Genomic DNA, 23,238 nt, shown 5'->3' with positions numbered 1-23,238 from the left:
TGATTATTCAAAACAGAGTATCCTTTGAGAAAACCCTATCAAATGTATTCCCGAAGACACGACAATCTAAGGGAGGAACTCCCTGAAGGAATATGAAGAAGAGTGAAAGAGAAGCTGGTGATGTCACAAGAGATGAGCGTGACCTACTGAGAATACTGGCTGAAGAGAATTTATGGATCATACAGAAACTGATAACGAAGTTAAGAATCGAGTAAACTTTCATATGCAAAAAGAAGATTGCAAGTGTGCGAAGCACTGCAGAAAAAGAAAGCTGTTCAATAATTGTACAGATGCTGTAATATAAGTAGATTAAGTGATCATAGAAGCTGGGTATACGTAGTGAATAGACTGCAGGAAAAGGTGCCATTGTATAGAAGCTGGACATCGGTATCGTGAATTTAGTAAGCCAGGCCGAGAACTGTGTCGCAGCAAGAATAAGCTAAGATTATGGATGAGCATGGCGAGGCTGTCTGTCTGGCCTGGTATCAAAGCTGAAACAAGCAAGGCCAGTTATCTGTTCTTGCAGGTGGTGCATCATCCCTTGTTAAGGTGCAAAGAAAGAACACCAAGCGTGCCAAGTTTTATTCATTTAAGACTTTTAAATGCTTCAAAATGGACCACATTGTCACATGAGCCAAGGATGGAAATACAGTTGTGCGTGGAGTCCTAGAACAATGATAATCCATGCTCACACTCCCATATATTCCCAGAGACAAGAATACTTTGCAAGGCCAAGTTCAAAGACAATCTTCATGGCAGAAGGCATGGGTGATGACAGATGATGGTCTAATTGGGTGAGGAGGTAAAGTCAAGCTCACCTCCTGGCTCCTGGGTCTGAGCTTACGATCTGCTAAGTTAAACAAATGTTCCAGACATGGCATGAGCGTGCCAACCAATTGTAGAGGGCCGTATAATGAAGGGCCTTTTAGTTTGAGAACCAATGATAACCTGTGTACTTATTAGTGTTGAAGATTACATGTTTTATTGGTAGGCATAAGTTGTCCACCTGACACTAGATAGCCAATTACAATCCCGGCCCAAATAGAAAGTATACTAATATAGTCCCCTAGAATGTATGAAAATCCCGCGTAGGTTTTTCTTATTTGCCACATAGTATGACATCACGTCTGATGTCTTTTTTTAATATAAGGACATTTTTATGAGAAATTCGCTGAGAGCTCGAGCGAACGTCCGTTGATGTCTGTTGTAACTCCCTGTTTTTGATAATTGTTAATAAAACAGCACCCTTTGTCATCTTCCTGAGTTGGTTTGATGATTTGATGTTGGAGTTATTCTGCATCCCCATCCATTGCATGCACGGTACCCAAAGGGTCATATGCTCACGACCATTCAGGGTAAAAGGGTGTGTGAAAGCACAGCACAGAAAAAATTGCTTCTCATCAACAAACAATACATCCGAAGCCCAAATAAAATGGGAGGACTTCCTCTGGATAGCAAAGAAGCCTGGAAATTGTGAAGAACAGTCTCAAGCGGGGAAAGTGTGGCAGCAAGTGTGGAAGAAGTGGACAAATCCATTGAGAACGTTTGAGTCATTCATTGCTATACAGTAGGATATAGATGCAACACTACTGTCACCATTATTAGGTGAACAACGAATGTAGCAAACAAGAGAATTAAATGGATACAAAAAGACAGTTATTAAAGTTACTTGATGCATTTTTTTGAATCCCGTCTGGCTAATGGGCCCTATGTCATGGAAAAGATCAGGGATAGATAACATGATCTTCTTTTGATGTTTCCAATATTGTTTGCAATTCATGGTTTTACTACACTGATATATCAGCAATACTATTGTGCTCTCTTTTCCCAATCCTTTAAGAACCTGCTCAAAGGGAGACGTTTTAAATTCTGGCGCTCATAACATTTTATTTAGTTTCTTTTAAGAGCACCCTTGCACCCTGGTATAAAGCATTTTTCTTGTCGGATCGAACATAAGTATTATAGCGATCACTGCAGCATTCTGGGCATACATGGCTGGTAATGGCCAGCCCTTCCAGACCGACGCAAAGTGAGGGATTTGTCGGGAGCACAGAGCCATTACTGGCCCTGTACATCCTGAATATGGGGATGATCTTTGAATCGCAGGGATCACTCCGGATTCCAAATATAATATATTTGTTAGGGAAATTGGCTCAGCACATATTGTACATGCCCAATTGCCCATCAAAAATAACCTTCAACCAAGATAGCAGCTGCTAAGGAAAATAGAAAAGAGACTAAGTCATGTTTCTATTTCCACGAGTAAGTGGGTGGGGTTTCTGTGGGGGCCTGGGGAAGAAGGGAGGTGGCAGAGGAAGGGAGACTGTGATAAAAATGGCAGACACCTATGGAGGTACTCAGGTGACTGAAACAACACAGATGTTTAATGTTGGATTCTGCTTGTGTTCCCAACACCTGATGGGCCAGACACTCTCCCCTGTGTCCGAACATATATGGATGCCTTATTCTAAGTTTCATAAAATCTGATTATTCCTAGCATTCTGAACAGTTAGACCAGATGTCTTAGAGTGTATCCTTTTCATTCTAACCAATGGTGTCCTGCAGGGCCACTCTGTCATAGCAGATGACCTGCTATTGTTGTTTTATTTACAAGCAACTTAGATGTTTAAGTGTTCCTTTCTGCTCTTCATATAAATACGTGTGCACTCTGCAGTCAACACAGATGTGCCTGCTGATAGTGCCCTGAAGGGAGACTTTCAGTGAAAGTGGACATACACACTGATGAAGGCTTGCACAATCACGCTGGTTGAAGCACGTCTGTTCTCATTGTCTTTTCAGGGAGGCTTGTTGTGCTATCAGGCCTGTCTTCTACTCACTTCTTTGTGAGCTCTCTGTGGTAGAATCAGTCATATAGCAGACATATATCCCTGTAGTGTCTCAAAAGAGAACTCTACAGTGAAGCAGGCCTGCCAGCTGGTGGTGTCGTGCCTGCTAATGGTGTTGTAGAGGAGCAATCTGTGCTAGGGGCAGGACTGCCTGGTGTTTTCTTTGCAGAGAACTTTGGAGTTGAATCAGATTTATCTACTGTTTGTGGCTTTGTCAGCACTATGCACTGGATGTAGGCTTGCCTTTGGATATGTGAATGGAGGAACACTACCATGAAAGTGAACCTGCCTGTTGGTGATGCCTTTGAGGAGCTAGGGGCAGGACTGCCTGATATTTTCTTTGCAGGGAACATTGCGGTTGATGCAGATTTGTCTGTTGGTTGTGTCTTTATCAGCATTATGCACTGGATGTTGGCCTGCCAGTGGATTGTGCCTGAGAGGGCCACTACTATGAAAGTGAGCCTGGCTGTTGGTGGTGGTTTGGAGAAGCATTCTGTGCTAGGAGCAGGACTGTCTATGTTGTCTTTGCAGAGAACTTTGTGGTTGAAGCAGATTTGCCTACTGTTTGTGTCTTTGTCAGCACTATGCACAGGATTCAGGCCTGCCTGCGGATTGTGCCTTGTAGTAACTCTACCATGAAAGTGAGCCTGTCTGTTGGTGGTGCCTTGGAGGAATATTCGGTGCTAGGAGCAGGACGGCATGTTGTTTTCCTTGCAGACAACTTTGCGGTTGAATCTGAACTGCCTACTGTTTGTGTCTTTGTCTGCACTATGAACTCTATGTAGGCCTGTCTGATGATTGTGCCTTGGAGAAACACTACCGTGAAAGTGAGCCTGGATTTTGGTGGTGCCTTGGAGAAGCACTCTGTGCTAGGAGAAGCACTGCCTATGTTGTCTTTGCAGAGAACTGTGTGGTTGAAGCAAATTTGCCTAATGTACCAGTCTTTGTCGGCACTATGCACAGGAAGCAGGCCTGCCTGTAGATTGTGCTTTGGAGGAACACTACCATGAAAGTTAACCTGCATGTTGGTGGTGCAATGGAGGCATCCTCTGTGCTAGGAGCAGGACTACCTATGTTGTCTTTGCAGGGAACTTTGTGGTTGAAGCAGATTTGCCTACTCTTTGTGTCTTTGTCAGCACTATGCGCTGGATGTAGACCTGCCTGCAGATTGTGCCTTAGAGGAACACTACCGTGAACGTGAGCCTGCCTGGTGGTGGTGCTTTGGAGGAGCACTCTCTGCTAGGAACAGGACTGCCTATGTTGTCTTTGCAGAGAACTCTGTGGGTGAAGCAAATTTGCCTAATGTACCTGTCTTTGTCAGCACTATGCACAGGATGCAGGCCTGCCTGTAGATTGTGCCTCGGAGGAACACTACCTTGAAAGTTAACCTGCATGTTGGTGGTGCAATGGAGGAGCCCTCTGTGCTAGAAGCAGGACTGCCTATGTTGTCTTTGCAGAGAACTTTGTGGTTGAAGCAGATTTGCCTACTGTTTGGGTCTTTGTCAGCACTATGCTCTGGTTGTAGACCTGCCTGCAGATTGTGCCTTAGAGGAACACTACCGTGAAAGTGAGCCTGCCTGTTGGTGCTGCTTTGGATGAACACTCTCTGCTAGGAGCAGGACTTACCAGTGTTTTCCTGGCAGAGAACTTTGCGATTGAATCTGATTGCTCTATTGTTGGAGCCTTTGTCAGCCCTATGTACTGGGCTCCTGTGGATTGTGCCTTGTTGGAACGCTACAGTGAAAGTGAGCCTGCTTGTTGGTGATTCATTGGAGGAGCACTCTCTGCTAGCAGTAGGACTGCCTGCTGTCTGCTGAAGGTGTTTTCCAGAACACTGTGAACCCTTAAAAGCAAATGCAGGCCTACTTATGTTTCTGTCTTAATGAGCACTCGTCATTATCATTAAGACGGGCCCTGCTTGTGTCGGATTTGAAAGCCTATCCTGCAGTTTTTTGTCTTTGTGAGAACTCTACAGCCCAGGTAGGTCTGCTTGAGTATTGTGTCATCCTGGAAGCAGACCAGACATTATAGTGTGTTTTTGCAAGCCGCCCTGTGCTCCTGATCAGCCTGCCCGCCACGCTTATCTTTTTCTAGCACACAGCATTGCAGCAGTTTTACCTTTTGTCTCGTGTAGCTTTTCAAGTGGAACAGCAGATTTATTCTTAAGTCTATGGATTTTTCTATGGATTTTACCGTTGAGCAAAATAAACCACTGGTTCGTATATCTAGAAAATAGCACAATTTCTCTGTTTTTGGAGACTTTCGCCTGTTATAAATACCTAAAAATCCACTCCACCGAGAAGTGATTAAAATATTCTGGCTTCATTTTATGTGTGTGTTGCCAGGGCTCCTTTTGAACGGATGATGTTGCATGCTGATTCGGGGTTCGATGAGGGTGCAAGAAGAAAGAGAGTAGTAACAGATGGTAAAAGGAACCCGTGACTGACAAAGGACTCCTCCCAATAACTAGGGCAGCAATCAGAGGAACACTCTCCAGAGGTCCGAGAAGTCCAACATAATTTTAGCCAATGTAAGCTCGGAACAACCAGAAACCTTTATAAAGTTAGCACATTGCAGCCATGCAAGGGTAACATGCCACATCTAGTCTAGAAGCTATTGCAGGCTCCAAACTCAGCTTTATTGGTTAACAACAATCTAATTGCCCTATGTTCTGACTTACTCAGGTTACCCCATAAAATCAAGCCGTTGTTAACCGCCAAGCACTGACACAAGCCATACAAGCATGTGTATGTTCCTGGCCTGACTGTTGCAACTCCCTCTACGTTAGCATCTATAAGGCTGAAATCCAATCCCTGCAAATTGTACTTAACTCGTGTGACAGGGAGTGGTTGGCGACCATTCTCAGCCTGGGGTGGGTGGTCTACCTGGATGGAAGCCACCTCCAGTCCTAGCCCTGAAGGGGGTGGGGTCCCAGTCCCCATCCCTTCTCTATGCACCAGTGTAGTTGAACAAGGTACCACTATTAATCAGCATAGATGTCATCGTGTAGTTACGTGGGGACGTTATCCCGGCAATACATGAACGTAGCCCGTGCACACATGGATTTTTTCTAGAAATTGTGATGGCTGCGGACCCATTTTGGTAAAGCTGCAGCACCGTCTATTCTTGCAACATGAGCTGGATAGAGATTGCTTAAGACTTAGCCTATCAATATTTAACATCATGACTTTGGTTTGACATTGGCAGTCACTGTGCAATTCCATTTGCTCTTACACTATTCACATTATGTTCAGCTTTTTAACAAGCGGCCCTGGTATTTTTTTGGTACTTTGGTTTTTGGTTTTTCTATTGTGTTAAGCCATTCTACAGTATGTGTTGTGTAATTGTAATTCTTATTATTTGTTATCTCAGGTGTTCTTGCTTTGTGTAAAACACGCATGCTTCCCACCCACTAAATTACACTATCTTTTGTTTGAGAAGATGCATTATTTAATGTTGGTGTTACTATGCATTTTATTTGTTTTTCTAGACTTTGCCCTGATGATGGACTGCTGGTCTGAAACACATTGGCTTCATCTGTGGTCTGTTTCCTGGTCTGTAGTCTTTTTCCTGCTCTGTGCTCTGTGTCCTCGTGCTTTCACAAGAAGAACACATATATTTGGCCACACGTTTTGTGTTACTTAAATGGACTTTATTCAAACACTTTGAAACAATATTTGGAAGTGTTATGGTAATCTATACCATGTGTAGAGCACACACTACCACAGAAGTGATCCTTGGTTTCTTTTCCATATTTGAGGCCTGCCTAGTGTGCCACTAGGAATCACTGTGATGCTGCACAAACATTATTGTTGTATACAGTACTAGCTTCTGAATATATGTTGTGTGGTGCCCACTTTATTAAGTATTAGTTTACCATTCTTAATCACCCTGTAACTCTTTTCCCAATTGTTGGTCAGTCTTTCTCTCTTTTAACCTAGAAAACTACGAATACCAGAAGCCCCAGCAGTGGACCTGCGAGAGACCATGCGAGTGACTAAACCGAGGGTCAGTGCAGGTGTGGAACACTCCCAGCCACCTATTGCAAAAGCCACGCTCACCTGCACTAAAGCCATGGAGCGGCTTTCCAAAACAAGCTATCATCTGCATCCGCCAGAGTGCCTACTCACCAGTGACAGAGCCACGGAGCAGTCTATTAATAGAGACTGCCTTACCAGTGACTTGGACATTCTCACAACGGGACTCTGATTGCAGCCGGCTGCCCCTAGTGATCCACGGCGGACACACAGGAGAGAAAGGGCAGTGCTTAGACTCCCTTATATGCGCTCTACTGTTTGGGACAGGTCCCTGGGGGTGGGGGGCAGGGTGGAATTGGCCACGGGAACCAGAAGGGAAAAGCCAATGGAGCAGAAGGCAGAGGATATAAGGGACAACAGGAAGGTGTGGGTTATTTGGGTGAGGTCAGAGGAGAAGGTGTTGTCAAACAAAGAGACCAGGAGGAGGAAGGAAGGAGGAAATAGGGCCTCATTACGACCCTGGCGGTAAGGGGTTAGCGCCATCGTTAGCTGCGCCGACCCCTTACCGCCAATCACGAGTTCCCTTTCCGCCATGGCGGATTTTACACCTGCTTCTAGCGGGTGTAAAAAACCATGGCGGTAAGGGAACTTGATGTTAATTACGCCACCGTAATTTACGGTGGCGTAATTAACGCCTTCCCCACTCCCATTATGCCCTATGGGGCAAAAATGGGAATGGGGAAGGGTAAATGGGGATTGGGGACTTACCGCCCCGCCGACCTCGGAATGGGGCGGTAAGTCCGCCAACCACCATGGCGTAAACGTAGTTTACGCCATGGTGGTAAAGTCACGGCCCAGGCGGTAACTTACCGCCTGGGTCGTAATGAGGCCCATAGTGTTGGAGGCAGTTTACAGTCTGGATAGGTGTAGGCTAGTGAGAGGAAGGGGTGTTGTGCTGTGAGTGTGTGTGTATGGTATGTGAGTGAAAGTGGTAGTAAGGAGAGTAGGGAGGGATGTAGGGTGAATGCGGGATTGAAAGGAGGGTGAGTGAGGATAAGGTGGGGTGGAGTAGCAATAGTAATGTGCAGGTGGCAGAAGTAGTGATGCAGTGGTCAGCATTGTAGTAGTGTGGAGGTGGGAGTAGTAAGAGTGGAGTTAGGAGGCATAGTGGTGGACAGGTGGGAGCAGTATTGGTGTGGAGATGGAAGTACGAGTAGTACGAAGAGCAGAGAGTTCTGCTGTAGGAGGAGAGAGTAAGATCAGAGGGTGGAGGTAGGTCATAGTGAGAGGAGCATCAGAGGGAACGAGAATAGAAAGAGAGGGAGAGTGGGAAACGAGAGGGAGGAACAGAAAGGAAGAGAATGGCAAAGAATGGAGTGAGAGAGTAGAACACAGTGAAAGGAGTATATGGGTGTGGTACATAAATCAAGTGCTCAGAGTGATTGGAGTGCACTATCCAACCAGGGACCTGGATAATTGTCCCATAGATTGGTTCCTGAGGAAGTCTAAACAGATAAGTCATTTGCTTTTAGTGCATCATCTAAACCTTGCTTGCTTTTAGATAATGGGTATAACTGATCACTAACACAAGTCCGGTAACGGGGGATGCCTGAGTTAGGGTGGATTGCCCTTCCCTACATTAGAGAGAGGGGGACAGCCACTGCACTCATGGAGAACTGAAATAAAAACGTGAACCTTATCTGGGAGTTGTGTTCTTAGGTCATCTGTGATACTTGTCAGAAAAAAGTATAGTTGCTATTACATTCTGGAATTGCATCTCTACAAGAATGTGCAAACTGCACTTCCTACAATTAACTACGATGTTCAATTTAAATACCTGTACATTGACCATAATTGAATGCACGGGTAATATCTTGCTAAGCTGCATAACAATATATTTAATCTCAACAAATATCAACCCACTGTTAAAGTGACACAGCAACTGCTATTGATGATCAGTAGACAATGCAACCTATGGCAGGGCTTAACTTTCCCAAATGTGACCTGCAAATATTCATGGACCACTGATCCATCACCTCACAAAGCACCCCTATGTCCCCCACATCTCACTTACTGCTCCACTGCTCCAAGTTGAATTTAGAAGTGTGCCCAATAGCCTCTCTGTGAAAAGTGCATTTAGAAGTGTGCCCAAAAGCCTCCCTGTGAAAAGTGCATTTAGAAGTGCGCCCAATAGCCTCTCTGAAAGTTGAATTTAGAAGTGTACCCAATAGTCTCTCTGTGGAAAGTGCATTCAGAAGTGTGCCCAATAGCCTCTCTGTGAAAGTTGAATTTAGAAGTGCATGTAGAAGCTGAATCTAAAAGTGTGCCCAAATGGGCTCTCTGTGAAAAGTTGAATTTAGAAGTGTGCCCAATAGCCTCGCTGTGAAAGTGAACTTAGAAGTGTGCCCAAAAGCCTCTCTGTGAAAGTAGAATTTAGAAGTGCATTTAGAAGTTGCATTTAGAAGTGTGCCCAACAGCCTTTCTGTGAAAGTTGAATTTAGGAGTGCATTTAGAAGTTGAATTTAGAAGTGTGCCCAATAGCCTCTCTGTGGAAAGTGCAGTTAGAAGTGTGCCCAATAGCCTCTCTGTGGAAAGTGCAGTTAGAAGTGTGCCCAATAGCCTCTCTGTGAAAAGGGCATTTAAAAGTATGCTCAATAGCTTCTCTGTGAAAGTTGAATTTAGAAGTGCATTTAGAAGTTGAATTAAACTGTGCCCAATAGCCTCTCTATGAAATGTTGAATTTAGAAGTGTACCCAATAGCCTCTCTGTGAAAAGTCCATTTAGAAGTGTGCCCAATAGCATCTCTGTGAAAAGTCAATTTAGAAGTGTGCCCAATAGCCTCTCTGTGAAAAGTCCATTTAGAAGTGTGCCCAATAGCCTCTCTGTGTGGAAGGGATGAGTGCGTTGAAGGGATGAATGCGTGGAAGGGATGAGTGCGTGGAGGGGATGAGCGCATGGAGGGGATGAACGTGTGGAAGAGATGAGTGCGTGGAGGGGATGACTACGTGGAAGGGATGACTGCGTGGAAGGGATGAATAAGTGGAAGGGATGACTGCGTGGAAGGGATGAGTACGTGGAAGGGATGAGTGCGTGGACGGGATGAGTGCGTGGAGGGGATGAGTGCGTGGAGAGTATTAGGGCGTGGAGGGGATGAGTACGTAGAGGGGATGAGTGCGTAGAGGGTGTGAGTGCGTAGAGGGGGTGAGTGCGTAGAGGAGGTGAGTGCGTAGAGAGGAAGAGTGCGTAGAGAGGGTGAGTGCATAGAGGGGGTTAGTGCGTAAAGGGGGTGAGTGAGCAGAGGGGGTGAGTGAGCAGAGGGGGTGAATGCATAGTGCGTGTGAGGACATAAAACGGACGAGTGCGTAGAGCGGGTGAGTAAGCAAAACAGATGAATGCATGAGGCGTGACATACATAGTATGGTTTGGAATGCAGGGAACGTTTGAAAGAGCATATAACCCATCATACTATGAATGCATAGTGCGTGTGAGGACATAAAACGGACGAGTGCGTAGAGCGGGTGAGTGAGCAAAACAGATGAATGCATGATGCGTGACGTACATAGTATGGTTTGGAATGCAGGGAACGTTTGAAAGAGCATATAACCCATCATATCTCACCACCACGCTTACTCTCTTCTCTGCACCACCACTCAACTGCATTGTAGAGCATACTTTAAAAAAAATGGGTAAATAGCCAAACAGTTTGCAACAGATGCTGTGGGGCCCAGGGGGCAGGCATGACATTTTTTTACTGGACATCTATGATAGAAATCCAGTACAAAAATTCCATCCCTGTCCCCTGGCCTCCAGAGCACCTGAGAAGGAGAGCTGATTTTGGCAGGTGGATAGGGAGATCATGCAACCAAGGCATTTAGGTATTTTTAAAATGTGTTTGTTGGACAACCCTCCATCCCCCCTCTATCCACCACTTGTCAAAACCAGCTCAACGGACCAAAACAAACTAGCACACACACATTCATACAGCGATCACTCTATCATTCACACAAGCATCTGTCACCATACACTCACTCATAACACAAGCATACACACATCCATACACATGTTTACATTTTTAAAAAATGTACATAAACGTACCTTCTGCACTGTGCCGAAACACCATGCTCCAGGCTGCTCTGTGCGTATGTGCGAGGAGGCACAGGCGCTCCCCCTCGCACATACAGACATGCAGTGCCTCAGCCAGCATTTCCAATGAGCTATGCAATGCTGGTGAAGCAAAATACCCCAGCCTTGCATGCCGCAGTGAGCATGTGCGGTTGGGGAACTGAACTGAACAGTCAAAGGGAAATAGTCTTTCATGCTGGGCTCTCATGACCCCCCCAGGGATGCGGCCTCAGCCCCCTGCAGGGGATCGCCCCACAGTTTGAATACCGCTGCTCTAGAGTAATGTCAAATCAGTCCCAATTCAATGACGCCCCTCTCGAAATGTCCTGATGCCCCATAGCATTAAGGGGACCTCCCCATATAATTTCGAAAATAAGTCTACCCAAATACGGATGCAATAGGGTTAGTTTGTAGACACCTTTGTAAGATCCTCTCTTTTATTAGAGCCCAGAAAAGGCCCCATTTGTTCTCATTCAGAGAAGCTAGCATTCCCCATGCATTGTATTGATGCTTCAGGTGTCAGTTTGTTTTCATCCGGTTCTCGTATTCGTGCTTTACTTTTATTAGGAGAGGGAAACCTTCACTCCCCATTTTCCTAATTGCCCTGATCTGTTGGTAGAAATTTTTCTTTTCCATAATAGTATCAGAATTGAAGACATGTTTGTGTGTGCTCTTTCTTCCACACCCGTCCAGCCTGTTACGGGGAATCAAACCCAACAGGGTGTCCTGAATGAAAGGGGCAAATCTCATTGGAGTTGGTTATTTTTCTATTACCTGCAAGTAGACAATCTGTCATTATGTTATTAAACCTAAATGATATGATATGATATGATGGGTTATTTATAACGCGCTTAATACCAAGAGGTTTATAAGCATGGACCCGGGGATCGAACCTGTGTAGCTCTGTGTCGTCTTGCTTCCAAGACGAGCATGCTGCCCCTAAGCTATCCTCCCGAACATACATTTTAACACAAGGTCCCCCCCTTGGGTACTATTCAAACAGTCTGTGACTAAAGGAATGAATATCCATTTTCAACTGCTGGCCACTTTTACATTGGTGCCTGAGACAGTTTCATGCTTCAGCCCGACTATGTGAGCCGCCCCTGCCCATTTCTTCCAATCCAAATAATATATTTTTTTACATTTCATGCTGGGCTCTCACGGCCCCCCCAGGGACGCAGCCACGTAAATGCACATTTTGGCCTCCAGAGAACTCTATTGGTGCCACCACTTATTTCAACAAACAGATTGTTGATAGTGTGTGCATGTTCACTTCCCAGGTGACGCGAGAGGGTCAAATTACTGTGATCACTCCCCCCAGATCTACCACCATGAGAGATTCGACTTGATAAAAAAGGTCTTTTGACAGGAAAATGTAATGTAGGGTCAAACGCCCACCCAGAACCAACCTTGTTAAATTTGGGGTATTTCTCCCTTAACATCGCGATTAATTAAGGTAAGATCCCAAGAACCGAAAGATTCTTTCTATATGCGTCCTCTTTCCCGGGCTCCCCAAGCTGTGGCTGCTGTCTCAGGTAATACTTCTCATGTAGAAAAGATAGGGTAAGAGGTGCACACCTTATATCATTATAAGTTAAATCTAGTAGATAGGTCCAGGGAAGCTGGCTTTAAATTCTCAAGGTGCAGGGGAGGAAAAAAAGACCTTGGCGCAAGGTCTCACAATACACAAAGTAAAATGATAAAAATATCTATACTGTACTGTATAGATATTTTTATCTTGTTACTTTGTTTAACAGGACTGTACTAGTGAGTCTGCAGTCCTCACCTGCTCGTGGAGTGACCTTTCTTCCCGGGCACGGCCTGCATTTTAACATACGAGCATGACTGCCCATATAGGTGAGTCACTTTCTATACTAGCATGTATGCGCTAAGTTTCCTTGTTCCAACTCTCTCTAATATCTTCACTTGTAGTCATGCCATTACCCCCACCTCAGCATTTAGACTCTCATTAGATTACATAGGTTCCATTCTTTAATATGGAGTTCATATACGGGGTAAAGACGATTCAAATGAAACAGAAGACCCTAAATTGTGAATTTTTCCCTGTGTTCAGTCACTTCAGTACCAGCTTTACATTGTAAGACGATGTGGTTCTACCCTTGAAAATGAAAAGTTCAATTACTTAGTCTGTGTGGGGATTACAAAGTGCTTTCACCTTTCTCACGTTATTCTCATTTGAAATGTTTGAAGAAATCCCTATCATTGCTAGCCTCATGTGTTAAAATGTATCATATCACTCAAGAATGTTGAGAGGTATTAAAAAATGCAATGATTAAGTTAGAACCACCGTTTCATTTATTTCCCTTGTTTTTACTCTTGCTTTACAGTTTTTGTACTGTTTTTTTACTCTGTTTATTTTTTTCTTTTCATCACCGACAATCAACAGTTCAATATAGGCTTCAACCTTGGGCAGTGGTGAACTTTTTGTTCACCCTCTACCGATCCCTGAAGTATCTTGGGAATGTAAGGCCTCTGTTCTTGATATCATTGCTATCATCAATGATTTGAAATCTTCCCGTGCTGCGGGCCCTGATGGTATATCGAATCTTGTAATTAAAGGCGATTCACCACTATGGGGTGCTGCTCTCCATACGTTATTCTGTCATATTGGCAAACATGGAATCTTTTGGAAATCTAGCAACATCTTAACAGTTCACAAGAACGGGGCCTGGGATAATCCACTAAACTTCCATATGCTGGCTATGCTAGATTCAACATCTAAAATATTCACAAAAGTTCTTTTACATGAATTGAATACATGGATCAATGTAAACAAGATCCCCCCAGTAAACCAAATAGGGTTTAGAGAAAAGTACCTCTCATAATCTTCTCATCCTTAGTTCTGCCATCGAACACTCATGGCAGGAGTGCAAACTTGATGTATATTACACTTTCTTTCATCGATTTTTCCGGCGCATTCAATACTGTCTGCAGAAATCGTCTGTGGCGCAAACTCGGTGCATGGGGGATTCCATCTGGCCTGCTTCGCATGTTAATGTTATTACATGCAGACACAACTGTTTGTGTCCGCCTTAACGCAGTAGGCAAACTATCAAAATCATTGCAAACCCAATGTTGGGTAAAACAGGGGTGCATGATTGCGGCCATTTTGTTTAATTTATATCTTGCTGATATGTTTGATTCCTTTAATATTGATGCTGCCAACCCCATAAAAATAAAGAAAGTGTCCTTGGGCTGGCTTGCATACACCGACGACCTCCTACTTTTGGACTAAACCCCAGCTGGCTTGCAACTAATGTTGAATGCACTTGTCTCATACTCGAAGGACAACGGCCTTAAGATCAATACCGCAAAAAGTAAAATGATGGTGTTTACGCAGAAAGTTAAGCCAAAGAGACTACATTGGACATTAGCATCAGAACCACTCGAGCAAGTAATGTCATACAAATATCTAGGCGTAATTATGGATGACAAATTAAAATGGGACATAAACTGGGTTGAACTGAAACAGAAATGTATGATATCACTAAATGCACTTAGTGCTTTTATTGGTCGCAACAATGGCTTTTGTGCATCGGCAGTCTTGTCCATCTATAACACCAAAATCTTGGCAATGTTATCATATGCTGTTGCAATCTGGGGCCAAAAATGTATAACACGCATCATCAGATTTGAAGCAAAACCTTTGCGAAGATTATTTCGTCTTCCTCAATGCATCAGTGTTGAATACTTATATCTTGAATTTAACATTAAGGGTATCTGGAACGTCTATATGACCCAATGTGTTCTATTCTATCACCGCCTAATGACTGTGCATACAGAAACTATCATTGTCCCTTATATGAAGGCCTTTTTAGGCCTTGAAGACAAAATACTGATTGGCACAATTGGTGCTTTACAGCAGTTACACAAGAAGTGGTTACACGAGGGAACTACTACATTCCTCGCTGGTGATATAAATTACTGGCTGAGGGGTAAAATTGGCAAGTGTGCCTTTCTAGAAAACATTCATCATATCGAAAACGTATCATCGACTGTTGATTTCTGTAAGGAGAGATGGTCTTGTATGTCTATTCCAAAATATATATCTGCATAACCTGCCCCGCACATCTTTTGGACATACTTGCTACTAAAATTTAATGTCTCGGTAGCTTTATCACCGAAAAGCTGGGAGAACAAACTAGTATACCATCAGACAGACTGTCAGTTGTGTGATAATCTTGTCAATGAAACAGTGTTCCACTTGATTACAGAATGTGAAAGCCTTGTGTCTCTACGACTCAAATATTTTAAGGTGTATAATAATGCAGTAAATGTGTTTGAAATATCTTCACTATGGTTGGCCTTCATCCAATGCAACAATATCAACCTAATGTTTTTTATTGTTAAGTTTTATCTTTGTATAGTTGAAATTTTAAAATGTCTACGATAAGCTGATTTGTGTTTTTTAATCAGATTGTAATGAATATGCTAAATGTATTTTATCCTTTTGTATGTCATGCTATACAAAGCCTTGTTGCTAAATGTATATCAAATAAATAAACTTTCTCTATGGACAATATAGGCTTCTGATGTAAAGGAACTCCCTTGAAACGCGTAAAGCCACAGTGTATTGAACTTGTGAAATGTGTTTTTGCTCGTCATCATTCTCATCATGTATATGTGATTAAAATACTTGTTGCTACTAACACAGTTTTGTGTTTTTAGAATATTGTTTTGAGAATTCACCAACTATGCACTGCTTTTAGTGAATCCAGTTAACTAATTTGAATGAAATTCTACCTAGGTACAATTACCACCTTTTTGGTGGATTTCAGATAGTGTGCAGGGGACGGGAGGGTTCCTGTTTTGGATCCTCTTTCTCTTCCAAATACTTCTCATGTAGACATTCACTGTTCAAATCACCCATAAGTATACAGCTACCATCGTCTGTCAAGTATGTCTCCAACACATGATCTACCATTCCTAAAATGTTATTAGATCATCGGAATTAGAGTTAAAATAAACATTTACTATCAAACAAACATGCAGATCACCTTCCCCATTCCCCTGCCTTATTAAGTTAACTGCTAACATATCCTTTTCTTCTAAAGGGAGTTTTTCCATCAGCAGGATACAGTCATTGCGGTTGGCACACACCAGACCTCCAAAAGGTTTCCTCATCAAGCCTTTTCTTGCTGGTTCATAGTAAAGAGCGTACCCCTCTAATATCGGTTGATCTAAGATCCATGATTCCTGTAATGCTATGAAATCCAAGGCACTCCAGAGAGAATAGGGGGAAGCCAAATGGGCAAAATCTTGTGTATTCCAGGAGGAGATTTGAAAGGATTGTCCTCAGAATTTCCCATCTCCCCTTCATTCCTCATATGTAGAGTATTCAAGATTGATGGCCAATCATACATAACAGATCTTTTGGGGCCTGTCAAGTTAGCCATCATACTGGGATGTTGTTCTTCACAATTAACTATAACCACTAGCAGTTGTTGTGTCCACTAATCCAAATGGACATTCTCACTAGCAGCCACTCCCTCCTCCCAAGTATACAACTCAAATACCGACTTTCAGCCACAAATACATTTCTAATCAGTTCTGATTTAAATCACAACTTCACTGTATAAACTTTCCCTGAATTGAACTTGGGTTAAGTCACCAGATATTACTAGGAATAATTTTAGAATTACCTCAAATAGAGCCAACACATAGGATCTGTTTAGGGGAAGGAATTCTTGCACTTTAAATTTCCTTTCCACTTCTAGAAAGGATAACTTTTTGCGTGACAAGTACATTTTTCCTTTCCCATTATTCATTCCTGAAGCTACGTGTGTCTCGTTCTTGACTAAATCACCAGGTAATCTTTTGGTCAAGTTTCCGCCTTTGGTTTTTTTACAGCCAAATTTCTCCTGCACCATTCTCGTATGTTTTTTCAGTGATCGAAATACAAGGGAAACTTTCACCACACCTTGCTTACGTATGGTCTTAAACCATGCCCCTTCCTTGGAGTAAGCAACATTTCTCTCAGACATATGGAGACCTTTTGGTACAAATTTACCTTCTGTTTTGAATAATAGGTCACCCCTCTCACTGTCATGAATATTTCTTGGACCAAATTTGCTGGCAGTGGGTTTTAGGGGTATTTTTATGCCTCTAGATTTTATACTCAAAGCTTCATCCTCGAGATCATCCAAGAGCTCTTCATCACGGTATTCATGTATATTTTCCTCTCCAATTTATGTGACCAAATTGATTGTAAGAATACTCAGATCCATGGATTAATTCACAGTTTTTATAGGCTTTACAAATGTGCTAATTACCCCCTTTTCAGCTGGCAGTGGGTTTATTTTCACCTTTGGGTCCCTTTTCATGAACTTCTTCATTACACCACTCACTAGTGTTGTTTCCTCTACTTTTAACCTCCCTTCAACCTGTGGAGTAACAGAATGTATTTATTTATTTTTGTATTTATAGCAGCACTACAAACCCTCAGGTATCAGGGCGCTAGTTGCAGTACTCTCTTTTCCCGAATATCTTCCTTCTCGAGCTCTTCACTCATCCGCTTCCAACTCCCTCAGGGTCACTCACTTCTCCAAGCAACAAGTTGGTGGTAGATCTTTTTTTTCTGCTGGGGCCTCCCTCTGGAAAAGCCTCCCTGCTTTTCTGAAACTTGAGGAGAACTATCTCTGGTTGCAGAAGCACCTCAAGACCTACCTCTTTTCTTAAGCTTTCTCTCCTCCTCTCCCCTGCTGATCTCCTGGTTGAAACTGAAACTGCACTGGTTACCTGGCTACTCTCTGATCTCGGGCCCAGGTCCCTGCTCACTAGTTGCACACCTGCACTGCCCTCCTGGCAACCCTTGAACCCAGGACTGTTTTTGTATCCCTACATCTGATGTCTGCAAGTACCCTTGCACTTGCCACCAGCTGGCTGCACTTTTATTTATTTTCATCTTATTTATTACCTGTTTATCCTATGCACTGCACTGCCCCTTCACCCTACCCCTGCACTTTTCCCTCCCCTGCACTTGTGCAATCTCAATGTCACCTGGCCTAGTAGGATCATTGTCTCTGTCTTCCCTCTGTTCCCCCTCCCTTGCCTTGTTGCGCCTTGAAACACTTATGTATAGGCATGTTATAAATGCCATATCCTATCATATCATGTGTCATGTGACATACTTCAGAATGCAAGATTCCTTATACAGATTACAACATTAATGTGGGTCATAAGAACAAAGTGTGGAAACTCCACACCTCATGGTATGGGCGGCTACATTAGTCAAACAGATACATAGGTGTCAAGATATTTGTAAATGCAAAGTCTGGAAAAGTAAGCCTCATGGTACGGGGCTACATCAGGCAAGCAGATACAAGGGTGTCAGGACATAGGTAAATGCAAGGTCTGGAAAAGCCATGCTTTATGGTACGGGGGCTACATCAGGCAAACAGATACATGGATGACAGGATATTGGTAAATACAAGGTCTGGAAAAGCCATGCCTCATAGTAGGGGGGGCTACATCAGGCAAACAGATACATGGGTGTCAGGATATAGGTAAATGAAAGGTCTAGAAAAGCCATGCCTCATAGTACATGGGACTACTTCATATATGCAGGTGTTACAGATAGAGGTGAGGTACAGTAATATCAGCAACAAATTACAGTGAGCCTGTGTGACTAATCCCCTAACATTGCAGGGTGTGTGAGCACTCAATTTCTCCACAACATGCCTTTTATTTACAAACAACTGATATCTGAGTATCCGCAAGTAAATACAGGGACCCTTGGTGGATTTCTTGGTTAGATTTTTCATATTTTTTCTGCATTACCATAGCTTTATCTTCGGTGGCCCTAATGCCTAAGTGTGCATTACTAGCTTTCTGGGCCAGAGCAAATGTTTCCACCATCATACCCTTATCCTCCAAGTAAACTAGAGGTTTATTAAGGGCCTCACTTGATTTTTGATCAAAATCCCTTTTGGTCACCTGAGTGGCCATAGAGGTAACATTTGATGGTTTTGGGGGCGATTCTTCCATTTGGGTGGGATCTTTCCACCACTAAAAGGTGTAATCCTAACTGCCCCCCCCCCCACCACTCCCCCACGTCCAATTGAGGTTTCCGGGTGGCCACTTTTTCCCAAGGACTTTACAATAACACTCGGACAGACCAACACGAATGAGTGGCTGACGTAGTAAATTAGCCGCCAAAATAAAGCCTTTTAGAATAGACATTTTTGTCACCATTTCTTTTAGGATGTGCCTGACATCTCTGATCTCAAACTGTGCCAATTCATTGACTCTATCCATTGAAAACAGGAAATGAGAGAGCACAGGGAACGAGAAAGTGTAATCTCCTCCATGGGAGATAAATCAACTTGTACACTCTGATGGCACTGATCTGTGCCTTGGACCCACTGGCTCTCCTGCATTACTGGTAGTATGGCAAACGGGAACAAAGCTGTGTAGGGCCTAGAAATTCTGTTTGTACTGTATTTTCTGGATATGGGGAAGATTCCTCTAGAGACACCAGGGTTCTGAACAAACAGACATTCTCTTGTTTATCCTATGCCGGGGACTCATTCCTCTCCGAACCCCAGAGAGCCACTTGGCTAGTTCATTGGAAACATTGGGCCCCAACATGGCTACATCAGTAATAAGGTATTTATGACCGCAAACCTTTGTGGATGTATCCCAAAAGATTTCCAAACATTTGTCAGGATCAAGTGTTCTCCTGGACTAATGAGCTAGTCATAATGGCTTTTAGTAATGATTAAGTTGCTTATTTTATAAAAAGGACAATTTGTGGACGATACTCAGTGGATCCGGTGGTGTCGCTTGACCAAGGAGGTATCGCTCAATGCTAGACACAGACTCATACAATTTAAGATTCTTAATAGGTTACACTACACCCCCGCAAAAATTGCTAGGTTCGCCCCCGCGGTGAACGGTGGCTTCATCAAATGTAATGCAGACGTGGCTGATGCACACCTTATGTACTGGAGCTGCCCTTGGGTAGCCCAATTCTGGCAGGAGGTTGCTAACTGTTTACAGGAATGCATGGGTGTCCCCCGCTTGTCTGGCACTCCCAAAATACCTGTTTGGAGATATTGGAAAGGCAACAGTTAAATTGTGACACCTTTTTAACCTTGGGTGCTTGGTAGACAAAAAATGTATATTGCTTAGATGGAAATCAAGGACTGCTCCGGACATTAAAATGTGGGTCAGAGAAATGATGTATGCCAATGAATGCCAGGAGGCCTCTGTGACACTTGTAACACGGAGCTGCAGGCCTAAGGACATTTGGGAGCCTTTCCGAGAATACCTAAGCAAACAAAGAACAGTTCAGTGATAAACATGCAAAAAGTGAATGTTTTAAGATATGCTGTCCGAACAATAACTACATGTGCAGGCACTAAAACCCCAGAATGATGTAAATATCACAATGTTGTTGAAGTCTGTATTTGAGGAAGTATGTCTTGCACTGCACTAAAATAAAGTTTTAAAAAAGACCATTTGAATATGCTTCTAACTTTGACTCCCATTGACAAAAATGAACAAAATGTTCCTATAAAATATAAAGCTGAGTCTGAATGTTCTTGACAGGTTTAGTTATCTTTCATCAATTGATAGAGGGAAATATAGGCAAGATTTTTTTTTAAACTTGAAATTCCCTTGAGGAATTTTTGCTCACATATGGAAAAATTACACTGGGTATGTTGTCACCAAACATGAACCAGTATTTCATATCTATGCCAACTGCAAACCATTTTTTGGTTTGATGATATTCCATACGTGGGTCAAAAACATCTATTAATACTTCTTTTGTTACTTATTTGGATAGTACGCAAACCCACATTTGAATTAGGATCAAAACCTTGAAGCTGAAAGCCATTTTTGGTGGGCGGCAGACAGGGGTGTTGCTAGGTTTGTAAAAGATATGAGTCTAGAGCCCATGGCAAGTTTAGACTTCACACAACTATATCATATGAATGCACGCGCTGCATCGTGCTTCTGAGCGTTATTATTTCATAGTACACCGCTCATACTCCTTTGGAAGTATTGCTAACATGTAGCTTTACTGCCACTCCAAAGTGTGAACCTTCATTTAATAGTGCTAGGTAATACTTTATAAGTTTACATAAGACAAAGAAAAGCCTTTGTACAGGACAGCCAAAGACTCCCTCTGGATTGAGAAATTGTATTTAAGCAGCAGCTAGAGAGCTACCTGTTTGCCACATTAGCCATACAGTCACTTGCATCTGGTTGGTGGGCTGCCAAACTGACAGGGGGTAGCTAGTGGGATAAAAAAAGTGGTGGGACATCATTAATTTAATTATATATTGTAGCGAGCAAACACAGCGAGCACGGCTGAACTTAATCAAAGGGGTGCGGGGGGCTTTCCCCCATGAAAACATTATTGAAAAAACCCTGTCAAAGGCATACATATTTCAGCACAATTTTGCCAAAATAACCAGTCTGTCCAGCATGGCGGAACTCTGAGATGGCGATGCCATTGGAGCACAGTGGGCACTTGTAGCTCTATGAATTCAATGCATATTTGTGGGGCACAATGAAAAGCTGTCCACCCTTATAAAATAATGCTGAAGTTGAGAAAGCTAGGATATGAAAACTATAAGGAGCATGTAAACAAAGCAGTCTAACTCTGCTGCCAACCCGTTTTGTCCAAAGCCTAGAATGTTTCAGTACTATCTATGCCTTCTAATAGAAACAAATTACATTTTAAAGCCTATTTTTGTGCAATACCCTCACATACACATTAGGTTATACAAGTCAATGGGCCTCATTACAACAGTGGCGGTAAGGCAACAACGGCGCTGGTAGTGCTACCGGCACTGTTGTTGCCATTACGCCACATTACGAGCTCTGCTTGCGGGGCTGCTCTGCACGCCTGGTCAGACCAGGTCAGACCAGGTCAGACCAGGGGTGCAGAGCGGCACCCGCGAGCAGAACACGATGGTAGCAATGGTACCTGCTACCATCCTCCCCATTCCCATTGAGCCCTATGGGGGCTCAAATGGGAATGGGGACGTACCGGCCCTGGGTCCCGCGAAAGGGAAATTATCGGGCCCTCCAAGGTCAGAATGGCCCGGTAATTCCACTTTCGCAGGACCCGGATCTGGAACCGAGTTTTCGGGTTGCCATGCCCTTTTTAAGGGCATGGCTACCTCCAACCTTGTAATGAGGCCCAATGTATAGTTGTGCAATGACTAAAACAAATGAATGCCAATACAAAAGTCAAACTGGTAAGTGACTAGAGAAAAGTATCATCTGCCCCAACCAGTCATTAGCAACATAGAAATACAACCCAAGTCTACATGTGTCATCTTATTGAATTTCATATTTTATTTGTCTTGCGTTCGAACACAAGTGTTTCAGAGAGCGACGAGGCAAGGGAGGGGAACAAGGGAGAAGAAAACAACAATCTTACTAGGCCCAGTGACATTGAGAACATGAAAGTGCATGGGAGAGGGAAAGGAGAAAGTGCATGGGAGCGGGGGAGCAGGGGAGAGGTGGAAAGTGCTGAGCAAAAGGAATACAAATAAATAACACATAAATAAATAAATAATAAAAAGCAACAAACAGTGGTTGTGCTGCCAGCAAGTTGCAAGTGCTAGGTTTAAGGCAACAGACAGGCTGTGTCTGATAAGTGCAGAAAACAGGGGGTGAGGGGACTGTAGAGTTACAGATACACACCCCAGTGCAAGGGATTGCCAGGAGGCAGTGCAGGTGGGTGGCAAGGTGAGCAGGTACCTGGGCCTGAAAGTCAAAGGGTGACCAGGTGCACAATGCCAAGACAGAACGATCAGCAGTGGAGAGGAGGAGAGAAGGCAGAAGCAAAGAGGAAGGTCTTGAGGTGCGTCTGGAACCAGATATGGCTCTCCTCAAGTTTCAGAACGGCAGGGAGGCTGTTCCAGAGGGAGGCCCCAGCCGCAGACATACATCTACCCCCAGCTTGTTTCTATGAAAAACGACTGACCCTGAGGGAGTTAGAGGTGGAGCAGCAAATAACTCTGTAGGGAAGGTATTTACAGAAGGACAACGGAAGGTAGTTTGGGCCCAGGCCCCAGAAAGCCTTGTGGACAATGCAAAGGGTCTTGAATTTAATCCTTGCAGCCACAGGGTGCCAGAAGAGAGATTTCAGGGCTGGAGACATACAATCCCAGGGCTTGAGGCTAAGGACAAGTCTCACAGTCCTGTTCTGGATAAGTTGCAAAGGGCGGAGAGTAGAAGCATGTAGATTTAGAAGGAGGCTGTTGCAATAATCCAACCTAGAGAGAACCAGGGCTTGAGAGACAGTGAGC

Source organism: Ambystoma mexicanum, chromosome 10 (assembly GCF_040938575.1).
Source record: "Ambystoma mexicanum isolate Mex_15411 chromosome 10, UKY_AmexF1_1, whole genome shotgun sequence".
Lineage (NCBI taxonomy): Eukaryota > Metazoa > Chordata > Amphibia > Caudata > Ambystomatidae > Ambystoma > Ambystoma mexicanum.
The sequence above is the reverse complement of the archived record's forward strand: the minus strand, read 5'-3'. Positions refer to the sequence as shown.